General features: G+C 38.6%; 1 protein-coding gene across 2 annotated transcripts in view; it reads right to left on the bottom strand.

Annotated features, from left to right (window-relative positions):
• Positions 1-16073, bottom strand: part of ppm1bb (protein phosphatase, Mg2+/Mn2+ dependent, 1Bb) — a 29723-nt gene extending 13650 nt beyond the window's left edge. For both annotated transcript variants that reach the window (XM_062442139.1, XM_062442138.1), the window contains exon 1: positions 15676-16073. The gene's annotated coding sequence lies outside the window, so the exon portion shown is untranslated. The remainder of the gene's footprint in view (positions 1-15675) is intronic.
• Positions 16074-22108: the final 6035 nt, after the last annotated feature.

The following is a 22108-nucleotide window of genomic DNA, read 5'->3' as shown; positions in this document are numbered from 1 at the left end:
TCTTTGAGCACACAGAGCCTCTTTTCTTCTGAACAGAATGTAACTAATACTATTAGTTACCTTGTTGGCAGGAAATAGAAAGTGACATTATTGCATCAGCGGGGACTCAAAACTCTCACCTGCCAAGTGCTGAATGGAGAAGAAATCTGTCTTTGCTCTTTGGTTCAAATAAAACTTCTGTCAAACACTACATCTGACCTGATACTTGTCACAATGCAGGGGGGGTGTACTGGTTCAAGATTCAAGAAGTTTATTGTCATATGCAAAGTAAAAACACTGAGTTTCAGGCAATGAAATGAAGTTCTTACTGTGCTGCTCTCCTTACACACATCAATAACACATACACTAAACAAACACATGACAGAAAGATGCACACAACAATAATATATTAAGGTTTAAAAAAGAAAAAAAGGCTAAGAAGAATACAAAGTCCAGTTTAGGTAACTGATGTATGAGTTCGAAGGCTGATCAGATGTCAGAACACTACACAGAGGTTTATAATGTTATGTGAAAGGTTTTTCTGCTCTGGAAAGTTATCATAGCAGTGATTTTATCTTTCATTGCAATGATCACTGTAGAAATACAGCAGGGCTAATGATTATTTTCATTATGGCTTTATCTACCAATTATACTCTCAATTTATAGATTTGTGTGGTTCGTAAAATGCAAATATATGGTGAGAAATATTGATATTCCTAAAGTACAAAATGTCCCAAACCTAAAAATTCTTGTTTTTAATCATAAAGGAGGAAGAAAACTAGAAAATATTCATATTTGGGAAGGTGGAGCTCATGTATTTTTGCCATTTGTAATCAAATAACTTCTGGAACTATCATTCGATTATTAAAATTGTCATTGATTTCCTGTTGGTCGATAAATTAATTAACCTATTAATCATTACAGCTCTGAAATACAATGTTCATTTTACAACTTAAATCAAACAGGAATGTGTGCTGGTAGATTCGGGCAAAGTTGAGCGAGGTTAAGCTTTTTATTTGTCATAGGCACACATTTAATGCCATAGCCCTCCATTCTAATAAATGTATTAAAAAGGCACAAAAAATTGCTGAAGTTAGTCTTATTTAGAATTTTTTTAAAATATTTTGGACGTTTATGTTTTCAATTTATTAACGACTGCACCTTAAGACACTGGCAGCACCTACTGGTCCTCACACTGGCCAGTCAGTCTCCCAAATCTCTCTCTGGCATATTTGACCCGGACTATATTTTTCCATCATACTAATCAATTCTGCCCTAAATGTCAGCAGCTGCTTTACAGTATAGCTCAGTTTGGTTGGGGTGGCAGCACTCATGAGATCTTGAAATCGATAGAAAAGCGATAAAAACTCAAGCGCCTTGAGCACGTCTTTTTTCTCTTTTTTTTCTTTTCTCCAACATATTGATTTCTCGCTCGCTCTGCATTACCTCCCACATGAGCGCTCACACGGCATGACAGGCATGTGCCCAAAAAAGGCTGGCACATGCGAGGAGTGACTACAGCTGGTTTCAGAGGAACGTGTGTGTGTGTGTGTGTGTGTGTGTGTGTGTGTGTGTGTGTGTGTGTGTGTGTGTGTGTGTGTGTGTGTGTGTGTGTGTGTGTGTGTGTGTGTCTGTCTGTCTGTCTGTCTGCTCTGCGCATGTGTGCAGTGTCATAGTCAATGTGCAAGAAAAAAGACACTCTATAAATATGTTGGGGTGCTGGTTTAGATTTCATGTCCAGGGTGGGGCAGTGGGCCACGTTATTCACATTTCTATTTTCTTTTCGGTTGTATCAACAGACTTCCCTCTCTGTCCAGCTCCCGTCGTTACTGACACTCACGAGGTGGCTCGTATGTTCAAGTATGGTAGAAAAGTGAGCTCACATATGTGCGCGCCTGTCTGCCTGTGTGTGTGTGTGTGTGTGTGTGTGTGTGTGTGTGTGTGTGTGTGTGTGTGTGTGTGTGTGTGTATGACTGTGTGTTTGTGTGTGTGTGAAAAGAGAAATCTGTTATGTTCACCAGCAGTGATTCTCTCTAAAAATAAAACAAACACACTGCCGTTGCCTAGCAACCACCCACCCTGCAGTGCAAACATCCAGGCTTAGCTTCATTCAGCAACATCCCCCTCTCTCTCTCTCTCTCTCTCTCTCTCTCTCTCTCACACTCACACTCACACTCACACACACACACACACACACACACACACACACACACACACACACACACACACACACACACACACACACACACACACACACACACACACGCTCTCAGCCGCCTGGTAGAGAGAGAGGAAAGGGGGAGTTGCATCATCCATCCATTAAAGCAGTCGCAGAAGCCAGACCCTGAAAGGAGACATGCAGACTACTGCGAAAACACATGTAGATACTATGAGACTCTCCTCTGGCCGTCAATGGTGCAAGAAACTGCTGGGAGGAAGAGGGAAAAAAACACACACACACACACACACAGAGGGGGAGAGAGAGAAAAAAAACCCAGATAATATCTTAATTGAGACATCAGACTGAAACCAGGAACTCCCAACCACTTAACCCCCTCAAAAACTGCTTTCACCCTCACTGTAACCGCAGGTCCAAACCAGCCTCCCCTCTCTCTCTCTCTCTCTCTCTCTCTCTCTCTCTCTCTCTCTCTCTCTCTCTTTCTTTCGATCCTAAGACGCACATGTCTGCCAAAAACTACTGGCTACGAAGAGGGAAGTGGAAGGTCGGGGATTACATAATGCTGCAGAGAGCCCGAGAACCCGAGATATGTTGAAATTCAGCTGCATTTGCTCTGCAGGTTCATGCTTGATCTCACAGGGAAATGTGACAACTCAGCGTCTTGAGATTTTGATGGTTTGATTACAGCCTGAGGGTCTGAATATCTAAGTTAAACAAATTATTAAAGATTGTTTACGACATTACATTTAGGTAATGTGATTTCATGAGGGTGTTTTATGGCGCTGTCCACATCTCACTACATCACAAATTCATTAGTCTGAAGCTGCTTTAGTGAATGACTGTTTTCACCGCCAATCAGACAAAGCCTTTTACAGTGAGGCCACTAAAAATCAAGAAAGTGATATATCTTAAAAGTTACAGACAACAATTTATCAGAGAAAAAAATGGCCTATGCTAATTGAATAACATTGATATTTAGAAATAGTAGCTAACCTGCTGGCATTACAGCCCCGCTCCTGTCTCATCACAACTATTTTTCTGGCTGTTATCACAACAAACTTTTATTTGCAAGTTTTTAAAATTATTTAATCTCAAGTGTCCTGTTAATTGAGAGATTATACTAGATATGTTAACATAAATGCCAGAGTAGGTTTTGGGGCGATAAAAAGTAAAATCCTTTTCTTGTAAAATGTAGAAATACTGATACATAACATATTCTGTTTTTTTTTTTAGGATTTCAAGTGCAAAGAAGTTGAGCAAGGAAAATGAAATGTTGCACCACTTGCAAAGCTTTCATCGCTGTACTTTTTTGTTTTTTTTAATGTCCCATTTATCCCATATAGCTATGGGTTGATAGTACCAGAAGCTTCAAATAGGTTAAGATATAGACTTCAATTATCAATTTCAGCGCAGATAGAAAAAAAAGACAAATTAATCTCCTCCTGCTGTTTGTGTTCCCAGACATCAACCTGTTATCTACAGACAGCCAGCAGCAGGCTAGACAAGGTTTAATCTAACACTGAAATAACACAAAACTTTTTTCAGTGCGTACCTCTTGCAAGAAGTGTGACCGTTAAATTCACTCCGATGTGTCTATAGTCAGCTGGAGTCATGACAGTTCCTTAAACTGCACCGGGTGCACGTACAAGTGTAACTGTTGCATCACTGTCTGCACTGCGGGAGAGTAACTAGTGAAGAAAGTCACTGTAGACGACTATCATCTATGTGGCGTTTACAACTACAGGTAACCTTTTTATATTCATTATAATGACTATTAGACAGTGTAGGTATTTTTTCTATATAAAAGAGTAGGTCAGACAGGATAGTAAGGGAACAATTTGGCAAGTGTTACCTGTTTGCTTGCTTACACTAACCAGCCAAGCCAACCTGTTAGACGCTGCTAAATGGATAACACACAAGCTAGGTCAGGTCTTCAATAAATCTTCTTGGCTGCTTCAATAATTTGCTTTGAGTTAATTAAACAGCTGGCCTCCGCTTGGCCGGATATGTTACTCTCTGTAGTGACTGGTTAGCCCTCCTGTTGTCCTCGGGTCAGTTTTGACTGGGGTAGAACAATAGGTATGAGGTATCATTTCAATTAAATGAGGCCCATTGACCATAATTTCCCAAAAATATGTGTAAAACTTGTGGTAATAAGATGGATTAAAGTTTGGTAAAAGGTCTAACATAGAATTGGGTGATCATTTATACCGTATGCTTTATAAACAGTCAAACCAGACCAGGTACATTTTGACCTGGGAGGACAGAAGTTGCACAGTCCATGGTAGACAACAGGAGGGTTAAGCCAAAATGGAGTCCTTACTCCACAAGAAACAAGGCAGCAACATCAGACTGAATAATAAAAAGGTAACAAAATCACCATATTACTAATTAGTCTGAATATCTGGCCAGCAAAGATGTAATGAACTTGCCAGAATGGCATGAACCGAATATAAGTCCCCGGGATATGAATGATCCCACTAGGGGTGGACCATATAGCCTGAAAATTTTATCACAATATTTTAATGAAATGTGCGATAATTATGTCTATATAGCACAAGATACTGAGTGTTTTATCAGAGATTGAAGGGATTTTTTATAATAACCTTTTTTTTGTGGAAAGAATGTCAAACTTGAATTCTAAACATCCTTCTGAAAACATGTCTGGAGGGGATTTTACAATAAATTATTGGACAAACCCAATAGCATCATTTTGTTTCTTGATTGCTCAGAAATGTATTAACTCAAAAACATAGATATTACATACATAGATACTTTCAACTTCCCAAAAAACAAAACCATTTCCACTTCAATGGTATTAAGAGTTCATTTTCCTGTTCGTAAACAAAGCAAAACACTCCGTCAAAAAAACAACATAAAACGATCCTGGATCCCAACATGTAGTCTGATAATTACACACTGTTGCAGTGTGTCCCACAGAATTTTAAGAGACTATGGTGGTTGGACCTCAGTCCGACCCTTGGGAGGGTCCAGGGGCACATTTTTAAGTCAAATGCATCAATCTGGGGCACTCTGAGAGCAAAATTAAGAGGTTATATCTATATATATATATTTTAAAAAGTGCTCTAAACAATTTCGTGCTTTAGTAATTTAACTACTGGTTGTATATGTATGAATGGTGATGACACAGCCACAAAGCATGGGAAAGAAATTTTACCAGTCCATAAATGTTCCAAACAAACCACCAAAAACACTGATGTCCATATTTCCATTATATCCAGAAGTGATTATCTAAGTTCAACTATTTCACTAGGGCAGAGTAGCTCTGGTGCAGGGTGAGATGCTTTGCTGAACATAGTGGCGAGTGTACAGACATGTTCAGCTCACTATGAAACTGTGGTGGCACAAAATATACTATGGTGGGACACAGTCTATATAATTAATGGGAAACACTGATGTTGTGCTGGTCCCACTAGACCTGGTCCAAGTGAAATGAACCAAAATCAGGGGCTGCAATCTTCAGCAAAGTTTAATTCACTTCATCATCTATCCAAACACACCTTAATGAAGCATATAGGCAGTTCAAATTGCCCCTGAATGTTGCCCTCAAAGTGTTAAATATCAGCAGAAATCTAGTCAACAATAACCGAGTTTATGATGCAAGTCGTAAAATTTTACTTCAACAATTTACAGATAAAGAACCAGGTCAGTTTGTTCTTAACACTTTTCTTTAAGACCCTGTGATTATGACACACTGGCAGGCAGCCACCAGCAATAACCAGAGATTACACCACACCTTTAACACTTACACTTTCTTGTCTTTTTTTCATTATTTAATAGCTGATGACCAACCTGAAGGAAAAACACCCTGATAAACACTACACAGTCTTGTGGGATATTTACTGGATTTACGAGGTGAAGAGAGGTACCTGAATGCACCATTAAGGCCATTAAGCCCAGAATGGATTGTGGGATGCTGAGTGAGGACTGCATATAGGATACACCGGCTCACATTTCACAGCCACATTTGGAGGAGCCTGCCTAAGGAATGGGGCAGCCTCGTCGATCCGTTATGACGTATTCAAGTCTTGAAATATGGACTTTGAAAGCAGCCCTGAACTGGGACACGGCTCACGTTGTGTAATTAGCACCCATGTCACATTTATAACCTCTAAAGCCACACCTTCCTTATTATATCTATCCACACGCCTGAAATTCATTCATGGTACACATTGAAATATGCTTTTTTATCTTATCTTAGTACTCTTAACAGTCTCCTGCCTCAACCCTTTCTGACCTTTACCCTACTCAAACTCTGACCTTGCTGCTCTCCCTCTCTTTTTTTTTTAAAGTTTATTTTATTATAAACACATAAAACAACGGTTGCAGAGATCCAACACGCAGCACTTAAACGCATTTTATTGACCCACATTTCGTCATTTCCCCCTTTGGTGCACTGATCTGCTGCAGGACGCACGCAAACTCAACCACAGAGAGCCAAAGAGAGACCAGAAACTTCTAGGTTCTCTTCCAGGAGTTCATTCAAAATCATCGCTGACATTTTAATAATGCAAATAACTAAAAAATACAACCTTAAAACAAAGCTTTAACTCATTGGTTCACTCAATATGTCAAAACAGGGACGTAACTGATTGAGACTGAGGAGTATGTGGATTGCAACCAACTAAATAACCTACCTGTCACCCTCCACTTTCGAGCCTACAGTGGCCACAAAACTCTACTGTAAAAACATGGCAGGCTCCATGGAGACAATCTGCTCCCTTTGTAGATATAAAAGGCTCATTCGAAGCTAAAGAAAACCTAATGATTGTTAGATTCTGGTGATTGAACTCTAATTAAAACATACTTATGAAAATGATGTTAAATTTCTGCCAATAGATCCCCCTAAATCTCACACACTGCTCCTTCAAATCTAAAGTTTGTCTGACTCTATATACTATAACAAGGGTCAAACTTCATGGATACTCAACTCTAAAGCTGCAATAATGAGAAAATTAATCGATTAGTTGCCAATAGGGCTGCATATTTGTACTCAATACCTTTAAGGTATCGACCGAAATAAAGCAATACCAAGTAGTTGGTAGTACTTTTTTCAACACTATCCTGGACATGTCCTGAAAAGCTAACCATCCCAAAGTAAATGTAACTCTGCCCCAAAATCAAAATGTTTCTTTACTTTGTAAAGCAAGACATAGTTCGCCTGGGGCCCCTAAAATCAATAAATCCACCCATCTTGATGTATGAGTGTCTTTTTTAACTATTTACTTTAAAGATTATAGATTCTGCTTTCAGTAATTGTGAACGTTTCCATGGAGAACTGTTGTCGCTTTTTGCAAAACTGCAGTTTCATATTTATCTAGCCGACGATGTAAGCTGCCTGCTGCGGTCTGTTTCTGCTCCTGATAACTCATGTGGTCTAGAAAGATTGTATTATGCTGACTGCACAAATTTCTCCAGCTGTCTCACTTGTATGATCATAGAAATAATTGTTATTAGTGTCTGTATGTTTCTGAGTATTCGCTGTCCTTATTTTGTTTAATTGTGAGTCATGCCTGATGAGAAATTAAGCTGCCGCAGAAAAACACCAGACCGCAGCTCTGCTGTGTTAACAAGTATAATTATTTTTTTTATTTATGTTTTAGACCACATTTTAAAGTTTTATGGTTATGAATGTGTATGTGGTCATGTGAATGGGTGGGATGTGCTTGGCTGGTGCATGTTTGTATTAGTGTTTTGTGTATATATCTTATATCTTTTTTTTATGCTGCATTGGACTGCTCAAACAGAGCTTTGTTGTATACTTGCAAGGACAATAAAGACCTATTCTATCTATTCTATTCTATAATATATTATACTCTCTTAATAGGAATATTTATAGGAAGATGTTCCTTATTAATGATGTATTATTTCCCGATCCACATCAGATCATAATGTACATTTTTATGACCTGACTGATTCACAGGTTAACCGTGGTGCCTGCAATCCACGCAATGGCCCACATCACTTTACCGTCCACATACAAGCTATGTTTGAGAAGAGTTTAAGGCTCAGTTTAGAAGAAAAAAAAGACCACGATACTACATTAAAATAGTCTAAATGTATGCTTGAAGCTAAATTACTCACACACAGTAAGGGTAGCGCTGTGTTTTATTTAATCGGTTCAACACATCTGCGACGTCCTGCCAGAAAGGTCAGCTATTTGTGACTAAGAAGATAGATGGACTGGTATTGTTGGAAGATTTTACGTCTTGTGCTGAGTGGCCAGTGATAGAAACTATAAACTATAACATCCCTGAGGCATCCCGGGAAAGATATTCATTCATCCCAAGCACATTTTCTACCATCCCCATGACAACAGGACACTGGTATTATCAAACACTGTACTCTATGACTGTAAACTGAACGTCTCTGAGTTGTGGACTGTTGATTGGGACAAAAAAAAAACACACACATGAGGTCGTCACGTTGAGCTCTGAGAAACAGTGATCAATCAGTTTCGCCCTTTTCGGACATTTTATGGACCAAATAACTGATCGCTTATTGAGGAAATAATCAACAGATTAATCAATAACACCATTCAACAACAAACAGAGCACAACCAACAGCAATAGCTTCTTAATAGCAAGATCACTAGGGATGCTCCGATCGATCGGCCGCAGATCGTTATCGGCCGATATTGATCCTAAACAGGTTGATCGGTGTGCTCTCAAAGTGCAGATCAGAAAAGCCGATCGCAAATATATATATATATATATATATTTATTTTTTACCGGAGACATTCTGCGCGTGACGTATATTATATGAGTTATGACGGTATGTTTTGTTTCCCGCATTCCAGCGCGTGACGTAATTAACCTGCCACTGTTTATCCGCTCTCATGAATGAGGCTGGCACGGGCAGCATGAGTTCTCCGGTCTGGAATTTTTTCACAGTTTCCGAAAAAGATGTAAAACTCGCTGTTTGCAAGATATGCGACGCCGAAATACCAAGAGGTGGTCAACAACCACGACAGTTTAATACAACTAACCTCATCCGACATTTGAGAACGCGCCACACAACAGAATACGGCGAGTATGAGGAACAAGCCCGGACAAAAAAAAAAGACGGCCGCCGTCACTCAGCCCACTGTCAGTGAAACGTTTAGACGTCTGGAGCCTTACAGCAGGGACAGTAAAAGGTGGAGGGATATTACAACAAAGCTGACAGGGCAGGGTTTACACAAATAAAAAGTTGATTGTGGTACATAAAGATCTTGATTGTGTTTATTATTTATTTTAGTACAAATGGTTTTACCACTTTAAGTGGTGCACAAGGCTACATTGTAAATACAGGACATTGAAGATTATTATTATTATTGTTCTGCCATCTATTCTGTGATCGGTGATCGGTATCGGTATCGGCAGATATATGATTCCTGTGATCGGTGATCGGATCGGCCCCCAAAAATGCTGATCGGAGCATCCCTAAAGATCACTTTCCTTAATGAGTGGCTTACAAACTAAAACAAAGAGTATCTATAGTTATATCAACAACTGTAAATAATATAAGTCTTTAAATCCTCCAAAACTGTAAATGACATAACAAAGTTTGGGAACACATATTAGTTGCTGCCATACATATTAGTCACTAATGGCTACACTGTGCGGCAGAGATAAATAGGGTCTAGGGTCAAGATTTTAGTTTCTCGTTGGCATCATTCTTCTCAATGAGTCTGACAGAAAAAACTTAAACAATCTAGTTGATTAAAATTAAAACGACATATTAAATACTGTCTCTAATCTGTATTTAAATATCAATTACACATTTGGTCTATAAAATGTCAAATTGTGAAAATGGCAAAAGTTTCCCTGAGTCCATGATAATGCCTTCAAGTGTTTTCTTTTTTGTAAAAAGAACCGCCCATACAAAAAAAAATATTAATAATCAGAATAATAAACTTTATTTATAGAGCACCTTTTATACAAGGCAAGTGCTTTATAAATAAAAATACAATAAAACAGAATAAAAAAAGAGAGTTTAAAATTAAATTAAACAGTAAAATTGGACAATGAAAAAAACAAATATTGTGTGTGCTATTCAAGAAGAGAAAGTTAACCAGAAAATATTTAAATTTTAGAAGCACGAACCTGAGATATTTGCAATTTCTGCAAAAAAAACCCACCTTGTTATAAAAATTAGGATTATACTGTAATTCAGATGTTTTAATTCATACAATGTGTGTGTGTGTTTGTGTGTGTGTGTGTGTGTGTGTGTGTTCCTGTTTTTACATAACTGTTTTAATACTTTCTGTCTCAACGGTTTGCTAAGACTGGCAGAAAGAGAGTTTAACTCTATGTGTGATGGAGGAGTCACTTTTTGAACCACTGTTTGTCTACTGATTAAGGGAATATGTTTGCCAACTGTTGAGAGACCGTTATGATGCTGTCTATGGAAATATCTGTCAGTTATGGGAGGCGGCTGAGGCAGCCCAGGTAGAGAACAGCATAAAACTGACTAAATCTGACAACGCTCCGCGAGGAGCCTTTTCTATTGTAACTCTGTCTGTTGCATTGGTAAACGCTCCGCTTGTACAAGCTAAATAAATTCAACTTAAACTTTGATATTTCGAATCCAGTTTTCTTTATTAAAGGTAATCATTAATTTCTTATAACACACCTACTTTGACAAATTAATACATTTTCAAAATTGGTAATTTATTATTCTGTCTGTCAACTAATTGATTAATAAACCAATCATTGCGGTTGTATTATAGGTCATTGATTGTGTCTTTATTTTAGATGCATTTAAGCAAACATATATGGATATTTTCTAAAAATGACCCCAGAATAAAGCAACAGCACTTAACATCAGTGCACCACTGTTACCTATGTGCAGAAGCTGATATGGATATGTAATCAATGAAATCAGCACAAACGCCATATCTGCAGGGCTCAGCAGTAAATTTGATCCAGTTGTCTCTCTGTTGTTATACACTTGTTGCTGTCAGTGAATAATCTTTATGGCTGCAGTCGAACTAATTTACTCCACTAAAAATTGTGCAACAGTTCAGCTTGTCTTGGAGAGTTCTCTTTTTTTCTTTTTTTCAAACAGGTGCTAATTCTTCCCAACAATAGAAGACAAATGTGGGCTCATCCAATGATTCACATATTTTTAAAAAGCACCTTGTGACGCCCACGAGCTCCATCGCAGCACACAGCAGAGGCCTTAAAGATCTGTCAAACTCTAAAATAAGCTTGTCGACTGTCTCAATCTCTCACTGTGACGCCGTCTTTTATCTGCACCTCGGTCTTTAAACGGTGACTGCTGACTCAGATAAGATTATCAGCTATTGAACTCCTCCCGTATCTGGCCGGCAGGGCACGTGCCCAACACCAGGTGATGTCATATACTCGTCACCTGGTGCACCTTATTGCAATCTGATATAGCAGAGAATGTCAGCAGGGTGGCCACCGAGCTTTTAAATTTCAGCTCTGCATTATACAAAATTGATGATGAAATGTGAACTTAACCATTAGCTTTAGCTTAGATAAAACATGTTTGAAATATAGCAGAGCAAGGACTTAATTAACTATGATTTTCTTAAGATTATTTAAAATCTCAAACTTTAAGTGGAAGAAACTGAGACACTGAAGTTTATCTGCTCAAAGAATCGGTCTTTAGCACGTCTACTGATTCAAAAATGTTGCCATGCCCATAAATCAGAAATTGAAGGGAGCTCTGTCTTTGAAAACTCACATTGCTAGTATGGGTGTATGTTTATTAATATAATATAGAAAGGTAGAAATTGTCTTTTGAAAGCTTAAATTAGACTTGTGTTTGGACTGTCTCATACTTGGAATAAGCCCTCGCTACATGAAAACTTTCCTGTCACAAAAATTGAGGGTTAAAATTGAATGATTTTCCTAAGATTATTTAAAATCTACAAACTTTAAAAGGGAATAAACTGAAACACCAAAGTTTATCTGCTCAGAGATTTGGTCATTAGCTCCTCTCCTGATTCAAAAATGTAAAATAAAATGTTGCCAGGCCCATAAATCAGAAATCGAAGGAGTCTTTATGAAACACTGCTAGTAGGGGTGCCTGTTTAATAATATAGAAAGTAAGGGTAGAAATTGTCTTTTGAAAACCTAAATTAGACTTGAGTTTGGACTGACAGTAAAGACGATAGAGATGAGATTGATTACTGATCTGAGTTGTAACAATCAGACATCATAAAAATGCATTTCATATGGTTGTGCTATACTTATAGCTGCCGTGGTTACCGCATTACCACAGTTACACAATCACGTCACACCCTGTGTCAAGCTGATCACCGTTTCACCACTGTGCGAGCAGCTCAAGAGATGAGACATTAATTATTCTCTCAGGCTCGACATAAAAGAGTGACGCGCCTGCCGAATGCCAACCAATATCCCTGCAGCAAGTCAGCCTCTTGATGACGAGGCTGGAGTAAAATTTTATATTTCGACAATAGGTTATAAATGCATTCGTAAAGTTCACCGTATTGGTCTGAATATACGTTTTTATGTTTGTTATTTCCTGGAAATACGTCTAAAAATTTGGGGTCATCTTATATAAACAATCCTTTATGAATGAATAAAGCACAGGTATAAAACTGACTCCTTACATGGAATGTTACTAAGCTATCAAGTGTCTTAAAATTCATTTATAAACAGTGTGTTAGAGTCAATCACTAAAAGTGTTTCATTAGTCCAGTTTAACCTGCAGGAGTGTGTGAAGGCTCGGTTAACGTTGCTTTTCTGCCACAGAGGTAAATAAATTCATGACGAGTGAGAAACCGTCTTCCAGCATCTCTTATGCGGAAATCGAGTAATGTCAAACTGCCAAATTCGATAGTGACAGATGATAAGGAGCTAAAAAAGACAAACAGGCAGTCGTACAAATGCTAACTGCTGGAGAAAATCATTTTTGGCCACTTTCAAAAAGCCTGGTAGAAAAGTCTGTGAGTATGTAACTGAACTTAGTCCTGGGCGATTTGGGCAGAATCGAATATCACAATATTTTCGACCAAACTCCTCGATTTCGATATTTTGACAATATTGTAGGGATGACTATCGGTGCTTCCAAAATTTTCATGTGATGAGATTTTCGATAAATAATCATGAGTAAAGTGGATATAATGACTAAGTGGATAAAGGCAGATAATAGAACTTTGTGTTAAGCTCAGAAAATTACACTTTTACTGTAATGCACTCTTTAAAAGCAGGAAAAGACATCACTTATTCCATATCACAATATTACGATATTCAAAATCTCAGGCGATATCTATAAAATATCATGTTATCAATATAATATCAACACAAAAACAAGTGCTGGAAAAGATGGGGTCAGAACTAGGAGGAACTAATTATTTTCTAACATCTGAAGTTAAATTTTTCTTTCTTTTTCAATGATGGTTACCGCAATGCTTTGAATAGTTTCGCTAATTTGTGCAATAAGGGGAAAAAATGTATACCGCAGCAGTTCTAATTATACAATACAAAGACAACAGCAAGCAAGGTTACAAATGTTAGTAGCTGCACTCAGCATGTAGCCACTCTCTAAACGAGAAAAAAAAGATATTATGCGTAAAGAACAATGGCTCATACAAACCCAAATTCAATGGGCACGTTTATTCTATAACCCAAAATCTTTTCCAACATAGTCTCTGAGTTATGGTTGACCATATGTGTTCATAAACGCCCAGTATTTCTATACATCTAAAGTAAAGTTAGGAGTAACCAGCCAAGCCCATGTTTATGGTTAAGACATTCCCTCCACATTTACACAGCTGTCCTGCTCCTGTGGACCTGCCCCTCCCACATACAGCCGAGAATATATACTTTACAAGACTTAATATAGAAAATATTAGCAAGAAATAAACCTATAGAGCAGCTCACTTTGCAGTAACGTCAATCAACTGGGACACTAGGCGCAAAGTGTATAACATGCCACAGTTCTTAACCAGTTGACGAGCAAGACAGTGAATACATTTGGAAGTAAATCAAATTGTGGCAAATTATTAGTTTGTATGTTAAAGTCGAGGTACAATATTTTCTAATCTATACCTAATTTCACAATTATTTTGAAGTATTTCAGCTTCACAATACCAACAGTGCTAGATCAAGACATTTTAAGTTAAGTTGTGTACTGTGTGTATCATTTAATATGAAATATATGGAGGTAAACAATGAGCTTGTGACAATCATAGTGAAACGTGACTGGTTATAAACACCTTACCAGTTTGTGACTTACATTAAGTGTTATCTGCTCAGATTATATTTCATGTGTACTGAGTGACTGACTTCATGGGCTTCAACATAGATACTACACGTGCCTTGTGGTTATAATTACCCCAGAGGTCGTAACATACACAACAGAACATACAGTCACTTCATTAGGTACACTTGTGCAATATAATTACAAAATATGCCTTAAATTCAACTCTTTTTTTTGGGAACGTTTATACATTTTCAGTTTTTATCAACATTGTGATAAAGATGATAATTTTACTTTGCGTTTATTACTGAGGTTGTACTAAGTGGTGGTGGTGTACTGGGGTGCATTATATTGACTGGTGTTCCTAATATTTTGCCCGTCTCATGTATTTTAATGGAGTTGACAAACTATTAAGGACACCTTTCAATTATAATGCACCCTAATACACCACCATCACCCACTATTACCTCAATAATAAACATAGTGGAATTATCACCTTTTTTTGACAATGTCAGCAAAAACTGAAAATGCACAAGCTTCATAAATGTATAATCTAAAGCAGAGCTGTTGTATTGGACTGCATTAAATTGCACAGGTGTACCTATTAAAGAAGCCAGTGAGTGTATACAGCAGCCATGCAGTTTATGTTTGACACATTGACACTATTGGCTCTGTACATTTATCACCACATATAGCTTACTTATTGAAGTGAATGTGACATGTGTAGTTTAATCTAGCATCATTTCTGCGGCGTTGTGTATGTGTTTGTGTAACTCTCAACATCAGACCTCTGAAAACACCATCAGACTGCTAACCATTGACACCCATATGACAAAGTCCGCTAAGCTGTCATTAGCTGGTTATAGCTTGTGTAGTTATACCATTGCTAGATTAGCTGTAAGGAAGGGGGGGCAGTCTATAAGCACTGAAAGGCCCCAAATGTTTCGTTTTAAATTGTTAAACAGCAGATGTGTTTGCTTCATTCAGAATATCCTTACAGCTAAATGATTGGCGGTAAAGGTTTAACCACCAAGTTACTTTGAAACTTCAGGTGAGGAGCCAGGTTTTGTTTTTTATATTTACTTTGACTATAGCTAACCTAACACAGTTTGTATTAAACATGAGCCGACTGGTTGGTTTAGTAAATGCGCTTCTGCGTTTTAAATACCAATCCACTGACCACATGCTGAACTCCACTCCTCTTTACAATGGTCCCTCTGCGGGGAAAGGCCTAGTTTTGCTGGTGTGTTGATGTGAGCTAACGTTAGCTTGACTTAGCTAATGACGTTAGCTCACATACTAGCATTGCTACTTACGTTTTCCTGCTGTTACGCGAATGTAGAGCCAATCTTGATGATATTGCCGGACCACTCGCTTTTGTCTGAAGATGTGTCGTTAACCCGGGTGATCTATCTATGGAGCTTACGTGAGCTACGCGCTAAGCTATGTTATGTTTCCCTTATTTCTTTGACCAAAAAAAAAATAATAATGGAGATTGGCCTCAGATGAGCGGCGATAATTCCTTTCTCGGTGGTTCCCTGCTTGGACAGCGTTGATTTTTACGCATGTTTGACGCCAAGTTCTGTCTCTCACATTAAATACAGACAAATCCGATCGTTTCCCAAACAAATATGGACACTGAATAGTCGTTTATATCATACAACGCTGACAAAATCTAGCACTTTCTTCCATTGAAAGGCCAGAGCTATCCTTCGACTTTGGGTGCTGAACAAGAGGAGGTGTTATTTTTGGCATATGCACGCTGATTGGTCACGGCGTCTAGGCAAAGCGTTCGTTTATTGGCTGGTTTAGCTGTCACTTAGCTCTGCCCCTGACCAAAACTACACCTGATTGGTTGATTACAGAACTCCTGTGATGCACTGGCTCTAAGGGAGAGGCGCTCGTAATCTGTACCCGTGTACGCCGGAATCAACCAGTTCAAGCGGAGTCGGCCTTAAAATGAAAGCGTCAGCGTCGGGCAGGATACTGGTTGAGCTACTCCTACATGGCAACAAAGATAAATAACACAAAACAAAAGCGTGGCACATTTTAATTTGAAATGGTTTAATATCTTATTATGTTTGGAAATTGCACTATACACCAGCCCGAGCGATCCAGAGTAGATAACAAGCGCCTCCTAACTCATGCACAACAGGGACGCTTGAAGGGGTTCCAGGGAGTCTCCAATAAAAGCAAGAATTGTTTTAATTTCACATAATTGACAAGAAATTATTCTATTTCAAGAACTACTACTATTATATCTGTTATATCTGTATTCCAAAATTCATGTAGACAGTAATTACACATGTCAAAACTGAATTTATCCTCAAATCAATCAATCAAATATACAATGTGATACTACTACTACTACTTCTACTACTACTACTACTACTAATACTACTACTACTAGTGCTATTAATAATAATAATAATAATAATAATAATAATAATAATAATAATAAACAGAAGAAGAAGAATGACTTATATGACTTTTTAAAAACATTGTTTTTCAGAAGAGATTCCAAACTGTGTACTGAATCTGCGAGCTTCACGTCCTCTGGCAAGCTATTCATAATTTTCTCAGCTCTGACTGAGAATGCCCGGTCCCCCTTAGTTATAAATCAGGATTTTAGAATAATGATGACCAGCGTGTTGAGAAATTAAACATCAATGAATGATAAGTAACCCCATCCACTCTCAAACTATTTAAAGCCATCCGTAGGATTTCAGTTGGACTGTATATGGGATAGCTTTGCTCAAACTTTAATCTCAGGTTAGGTGTTAATCTCTGCCTAATTTAGATGTACCAGCTAATTATGTAGGCCTATGTGTGAATGACTGTATCGTCTCTTTAATCTAATTCATGGTACCCTATGTTTTATTAGTCAGTACTCATAACAAACTGAGGGGCATTCAAACTGCTCTAAAACTACACATTTAAAAAAAAAAAAAAAAAAAAAAAATCTCTAAAAACTTGCCAGACAATGCCAGATCAATAGTGTTGACATTTCTTCCTCCATCACCATCTCTGAGTGAAAGAACTGACACTTTCACAGCTAAATAAAATGTTATGACACCCATAGCGTTAATTGTTCTGCTCAAAGATGTCTCCTATTGTGTTTTTGACTTTTTATCTGGTTTTAAACTTTCCTGATATCAGATAGAATCGGTCAATTCGACTCAGTGGAGTGGGCAGATTCAAAGGTCTGGACACAGGCACATTTTAAACATGCAGCTGCACCTTTCCTGGAACAAACTGCAACACTTGAACATTGACCCCTGTGTAATCATGCGAGACACACAGTGAGGGTGAATTTCCTCTGCTTACAGTAAAAGTCACTCCACTGATCATGGGAACACCACAGGGGGTGGCACAGAAATTACTCCCACACTTTTCTTAATCTCTGACCAGCTGCTCTATTGTTGTATGTTTAGGGTAAAATTGCAGTCTGCAAAAAAGCCAAAGTAACACTGTACCCAGGTATGTTTTACAAACCAGGCAAAGTGGGAAACTTCCATAGGGGCAGCAGAAGTGTCAACAGGTAGTTTGTCATAGAAAACTGAAAAAATTGTTCTGAGAGTCGGGGGGTTAATATGAGGCCGACAGCTCATTGTTGCCCTGGAGCCACCTGGCAGGTTTACCTGGCCACGACTGGCCCTGCAGCCTTCAATTTGAAGCCACATTCATTCGTTTACTGTATATTCCCTTCTTTGGCCTGACACAATACAGCAGACTGCCTGGTTTGGGAGCAAAAATAGGAAACATCAACAGAGTTTTTCATGGAAATACAAGATGTTATAACTCTAAATAGGTCAATGATTTGCAGTAGGTCTGGTAGTTCCCCACATGACATCATATTTTACATGAGTGCTTCCTGGTCTCATGGTGAGAGAGTCTCATTTAGAACAGTGTTACAGAAGAATGTGTTTCTTATCGCCAGTTAATCTATGCAACTGATTCTTGAGGCGCCAGCATGATTAAAACGAAGTGCTTGTCAGATCCTCTAAAGCCGGGCAGAGTGTGAGTTGTTTAATCAGCCTTTCTGCAAGACACTCACACTGTACAGATCAGACGCCCGGTCACAGCATGGGTGCTCACACTGATTTTGACCACTGACAATTCCTATAAAATGTATTCATTAACAACACAACCGCATCCTCAATGTGTAGACAAAAAGAGAAAGACAGCAGCACTATTACGGAAAAACTATTCACTCTTAAAGTAGAAGTGTGGAGAAGCAGATGCCTGCAAAGAAGCAAACAATATTGTCTTTCTGTTGGATTATCTGATGCCAGAATCACAGGAGGCTTTACCCAACAATTTTTTGTAAGTTCCAAACCCAAGAATTCAACAATCACACCCTCTTTTACACAGCAATTGGGAAAGTTTTATATTTATTAATTAGCCACATCAGAAATGTGACATCACATCCTTTTTAAGAGCCCAGTGCCCAACTTCTTGGAATGGAAACGTAGTGTGTAAGGGCTTATTTAAAAATCTGTTTAAAAAAAAAAAAAGAAAGAAGATTTCTCACATAAAAAAGCTGGCAATGTGAACAACATCATCATCTGCATGCTCTTTGTAAGCCTGCACCATCTACTGACATGACCCGAATATAAAGAGAGGGGATATTTCATTTATTCAATGAACAAAGACATGCAAAGCTAAAAAAAGTAGGCTGGAGTGAATAAAACTCGGGTGGAGAGATTAAAGCATAAACAAGTGTATAAGTGCATGTATAAAGATGTTTAGTTAGATAGTGTATCAGTGAATCAGAGTGTGTGTGTGTGTGTGTGTGTGTGTGTGTGTGTGTGTGTGTGTGTGTGTGTGTGTGTGTGTGTGTGTGTGTGTGTGTGTGTGTGTGTGTGTGTGAGTGTGTGTGTGTGTGTGTGTGTGATGTCACGATGGGGAAAGCAGGGCTTATCCGTTGTCATTTTGTGTTTCTCCCTCAGGATTAGACTTGAGTCTTATTAATGACAAAACTCATCAGATATCAGAACTCCCTTAAGGAAGCAACCAGAGTTATGAGACACAGGTCAGATTAAGACCCAGTTTAAAATATGGTACGTGTGTGAGCGTGTGTGTGAGCGTGTGTGTGTGTGTGTGTGTGTGTGGGCATGTTACAGACAGATAAAGAGTGTGACAGAACACAAGAGAGACAGCAGAGTGGTATTTAATTTTCCAAGATGAGGGATTATCACTGGCAGAATTTGATCATTCTGCTCTGATCTCAGGATGTTCAATCACAGCTTATCCCAAATATTAAACTCTCAGTCTTTTGTCCCCTTTCCCCTCAATCCCTGACACACACACACACACACACAGATGCACACACATACACATGCACACACAGACGCTCGCGCCACTCCAACTGCCGAGCTTCTCATTGAGTAAAGTGGCCCGCTGAGCCTACTGTCAGGGTGGTGTGTGATTGTTCAGCCACCTGGTCACCTCAGGGAATGGGGGAGTAGTGGGGGTGGAGGAGGAGGAGGTGGAGGAGGATGTCTCTGGTGGGGCAATGTTGGGCTTTAGCGTCTTATGTAGGCAGCTGAGGAGAGTAAATTAAAAAAACTGTTACGTCTAATCCGGAGCACCAAGAACAAGTGGCACACACTCCAAAATCTGATCCCTTGTGTTTACATGGATCGGATGAGCTTACACAAACACACACACCAACACAGACGCCGACGACACAAGCGCACACACGACAGCACTCTCTTAAACACACACACATGCATACATACACACATATTCCCCGCTGCTAAATACCCTGTGATTGTGTCCCGGGCCGGATAGAGGAGGGAGGAGAGAGGAGGGAGGAGGGAGGAGGGAGGGTGGTGGCGGGAGGTACAAGGCCCTGATCTGCACTCTCATTTTCAGCCTGGAGATCTGCACCCGGGACATCTGGGTCACATCATTACTGCAATCTTCTGCTTGTTCATTCCCAGCTTTACATGGCTTAGAGTGACAGACCTACACACAAACACACACAAAGCACACACGCATCCGCACAGACACATACATATATATATTTACAGCATGTAATGGTTGTAAACAGTGAAATAAAATGATGTCTGAAAAGATTAAAATGATGGTTAGTGTCTGTAGTATCACAGATTTTAAGACACAGTGAACAAATTGGAGGTGCAGACATCTCTGAGGTTGTGTGTGTGTCAAAGCAAAGCTTTTCTTTACAGCTGGATTTTGCTAAGCAGGAAAAATGGAACATGTATATTAATATAGCCTATAGATTTTTGAGAAAGCAAATATGTGTGTTATGTGTTACATGTTAAATGCGATGTTAAGATAAGACAAGATAAGATAAGATGTAGCTTTACTGATAAAATAAAAAATAAATAAATAAAAATAAAATACTATATACAATAAACAATCTCTGTGTAATTAAATCTGCAATACAAAAATGTGCAATGCAGAAGTTCCTGAGATTATATACATGTGTGCAATGTTCCTGGGATTTACATAATTAAAGACTGTCCTTCAGCCTTCAAATGTCCATTTATTTTCTAAGTGTGAAAAAGTAGCTCAACAGTTTGAGAAACATGTTGAGAGTCCAATATGGTCTGTGTGGTGCAGCTGCTCTCTAGTGGTGAAAAGCTGGTCTTACACCTGAGCAACAGTTCCAGATGTTGACCTTGAGGGGACGCTGTTGAACAACATACCTGAGAGGACGGAGGCAGGTAAACTAACGTTTTCAAAATAACCTGATTATATAGACTTTATGTTGTATAAAAAGGTCTTGTTTTGCTGTGAACTTTTCTTTTTTTCCCCCCACATTTGTACTATATGAAAAATCCAAGATATTTTGGCTGTATTTCATGATCATTTCATTAATCCAAAAGATTGTGTTGTGCATGCTGTTAAGCAAAGATGTCTTATACTCCTATAATTATAAGTTACATGTATTTAGCCTACATCATTATTGGTACTTATATGACCTTCTCCATCCATATAGACCCAGTAGGTCATTGAGCTCTGCTGATCAGGTGCTACTGGTTGTCCCTTGTTCCGACCTGAAAACAAAAGGTGATCGGGCCTTTGAAGTAGTGGCTCCAACACTTTTGAAATCTCTTCCTTTAGGGTTATGATCTACAGCCTCTGTATAGGTTTTTATAAAGCAGCTGAAGAATCACCTGTTTAAACTGGCCTCTCTTTTACCTTAAATTGTTTTTAGTGCTTGTTTCTCTCGTATGTCCTCTGTTTGCCTGTGTGTTTATATTTTATATTGTTATGGTCTTTTATGTTTTAATTTAGTTTTTATTGCTTTTCTTGCTTCTGCCTCATTTATAATATGGTTTTATAGCCTTTGGAGTGTTTTTGTTGGGTTTTCTTTACTGTTTCCATGTTTTTATCGTCCTTTTGTATTTTTGCGAAGCACTGTGAATTTTACTTCTGATAAAATATGCTATACCAAATAAAATTATTATTATTATCACCAACATACTAGTTCGGTTTTGTACTGTTAATGCACGTCACAGTGCTTACTGATCACTAATCAGTGATCAATTAGTATTTATCGGTATCAGTACAACAGCAGCAGTGTTGAAACACGTTGGATTAAACACACCTGATGATATGTTTATCACTGTTGTCAATAGGCCTGCATATACCTGAACATAACACTACTGTAAGGGGGGGGGGGGGGGATTACTGTGTGACGCTGCAGGTGTCATCTCATTGAGCTCTGAGGGTTTACCTGCTGACACCGGGTGAGGGTTGGTCTAAAAACAC

This window comes from Scomber scombrus, chromosome 21, assembly GCF_963691925.1.
Source record: "Scomber scombrus chromosome 21, fScoSco1.1, whole genome shotgun sequence".
Classification (NCBI taxonomy): Eukaryota; Metazoa; Chordata; class Actinopteri; order Scombriformes; family Scombridae; genus Scomber; species Scomber scombrus.
The sequence above is the reverse complement of the archived record's forward strand: the minus strand, read 5'-3'. Positions and strand labels throughout refer to the sequence as shown.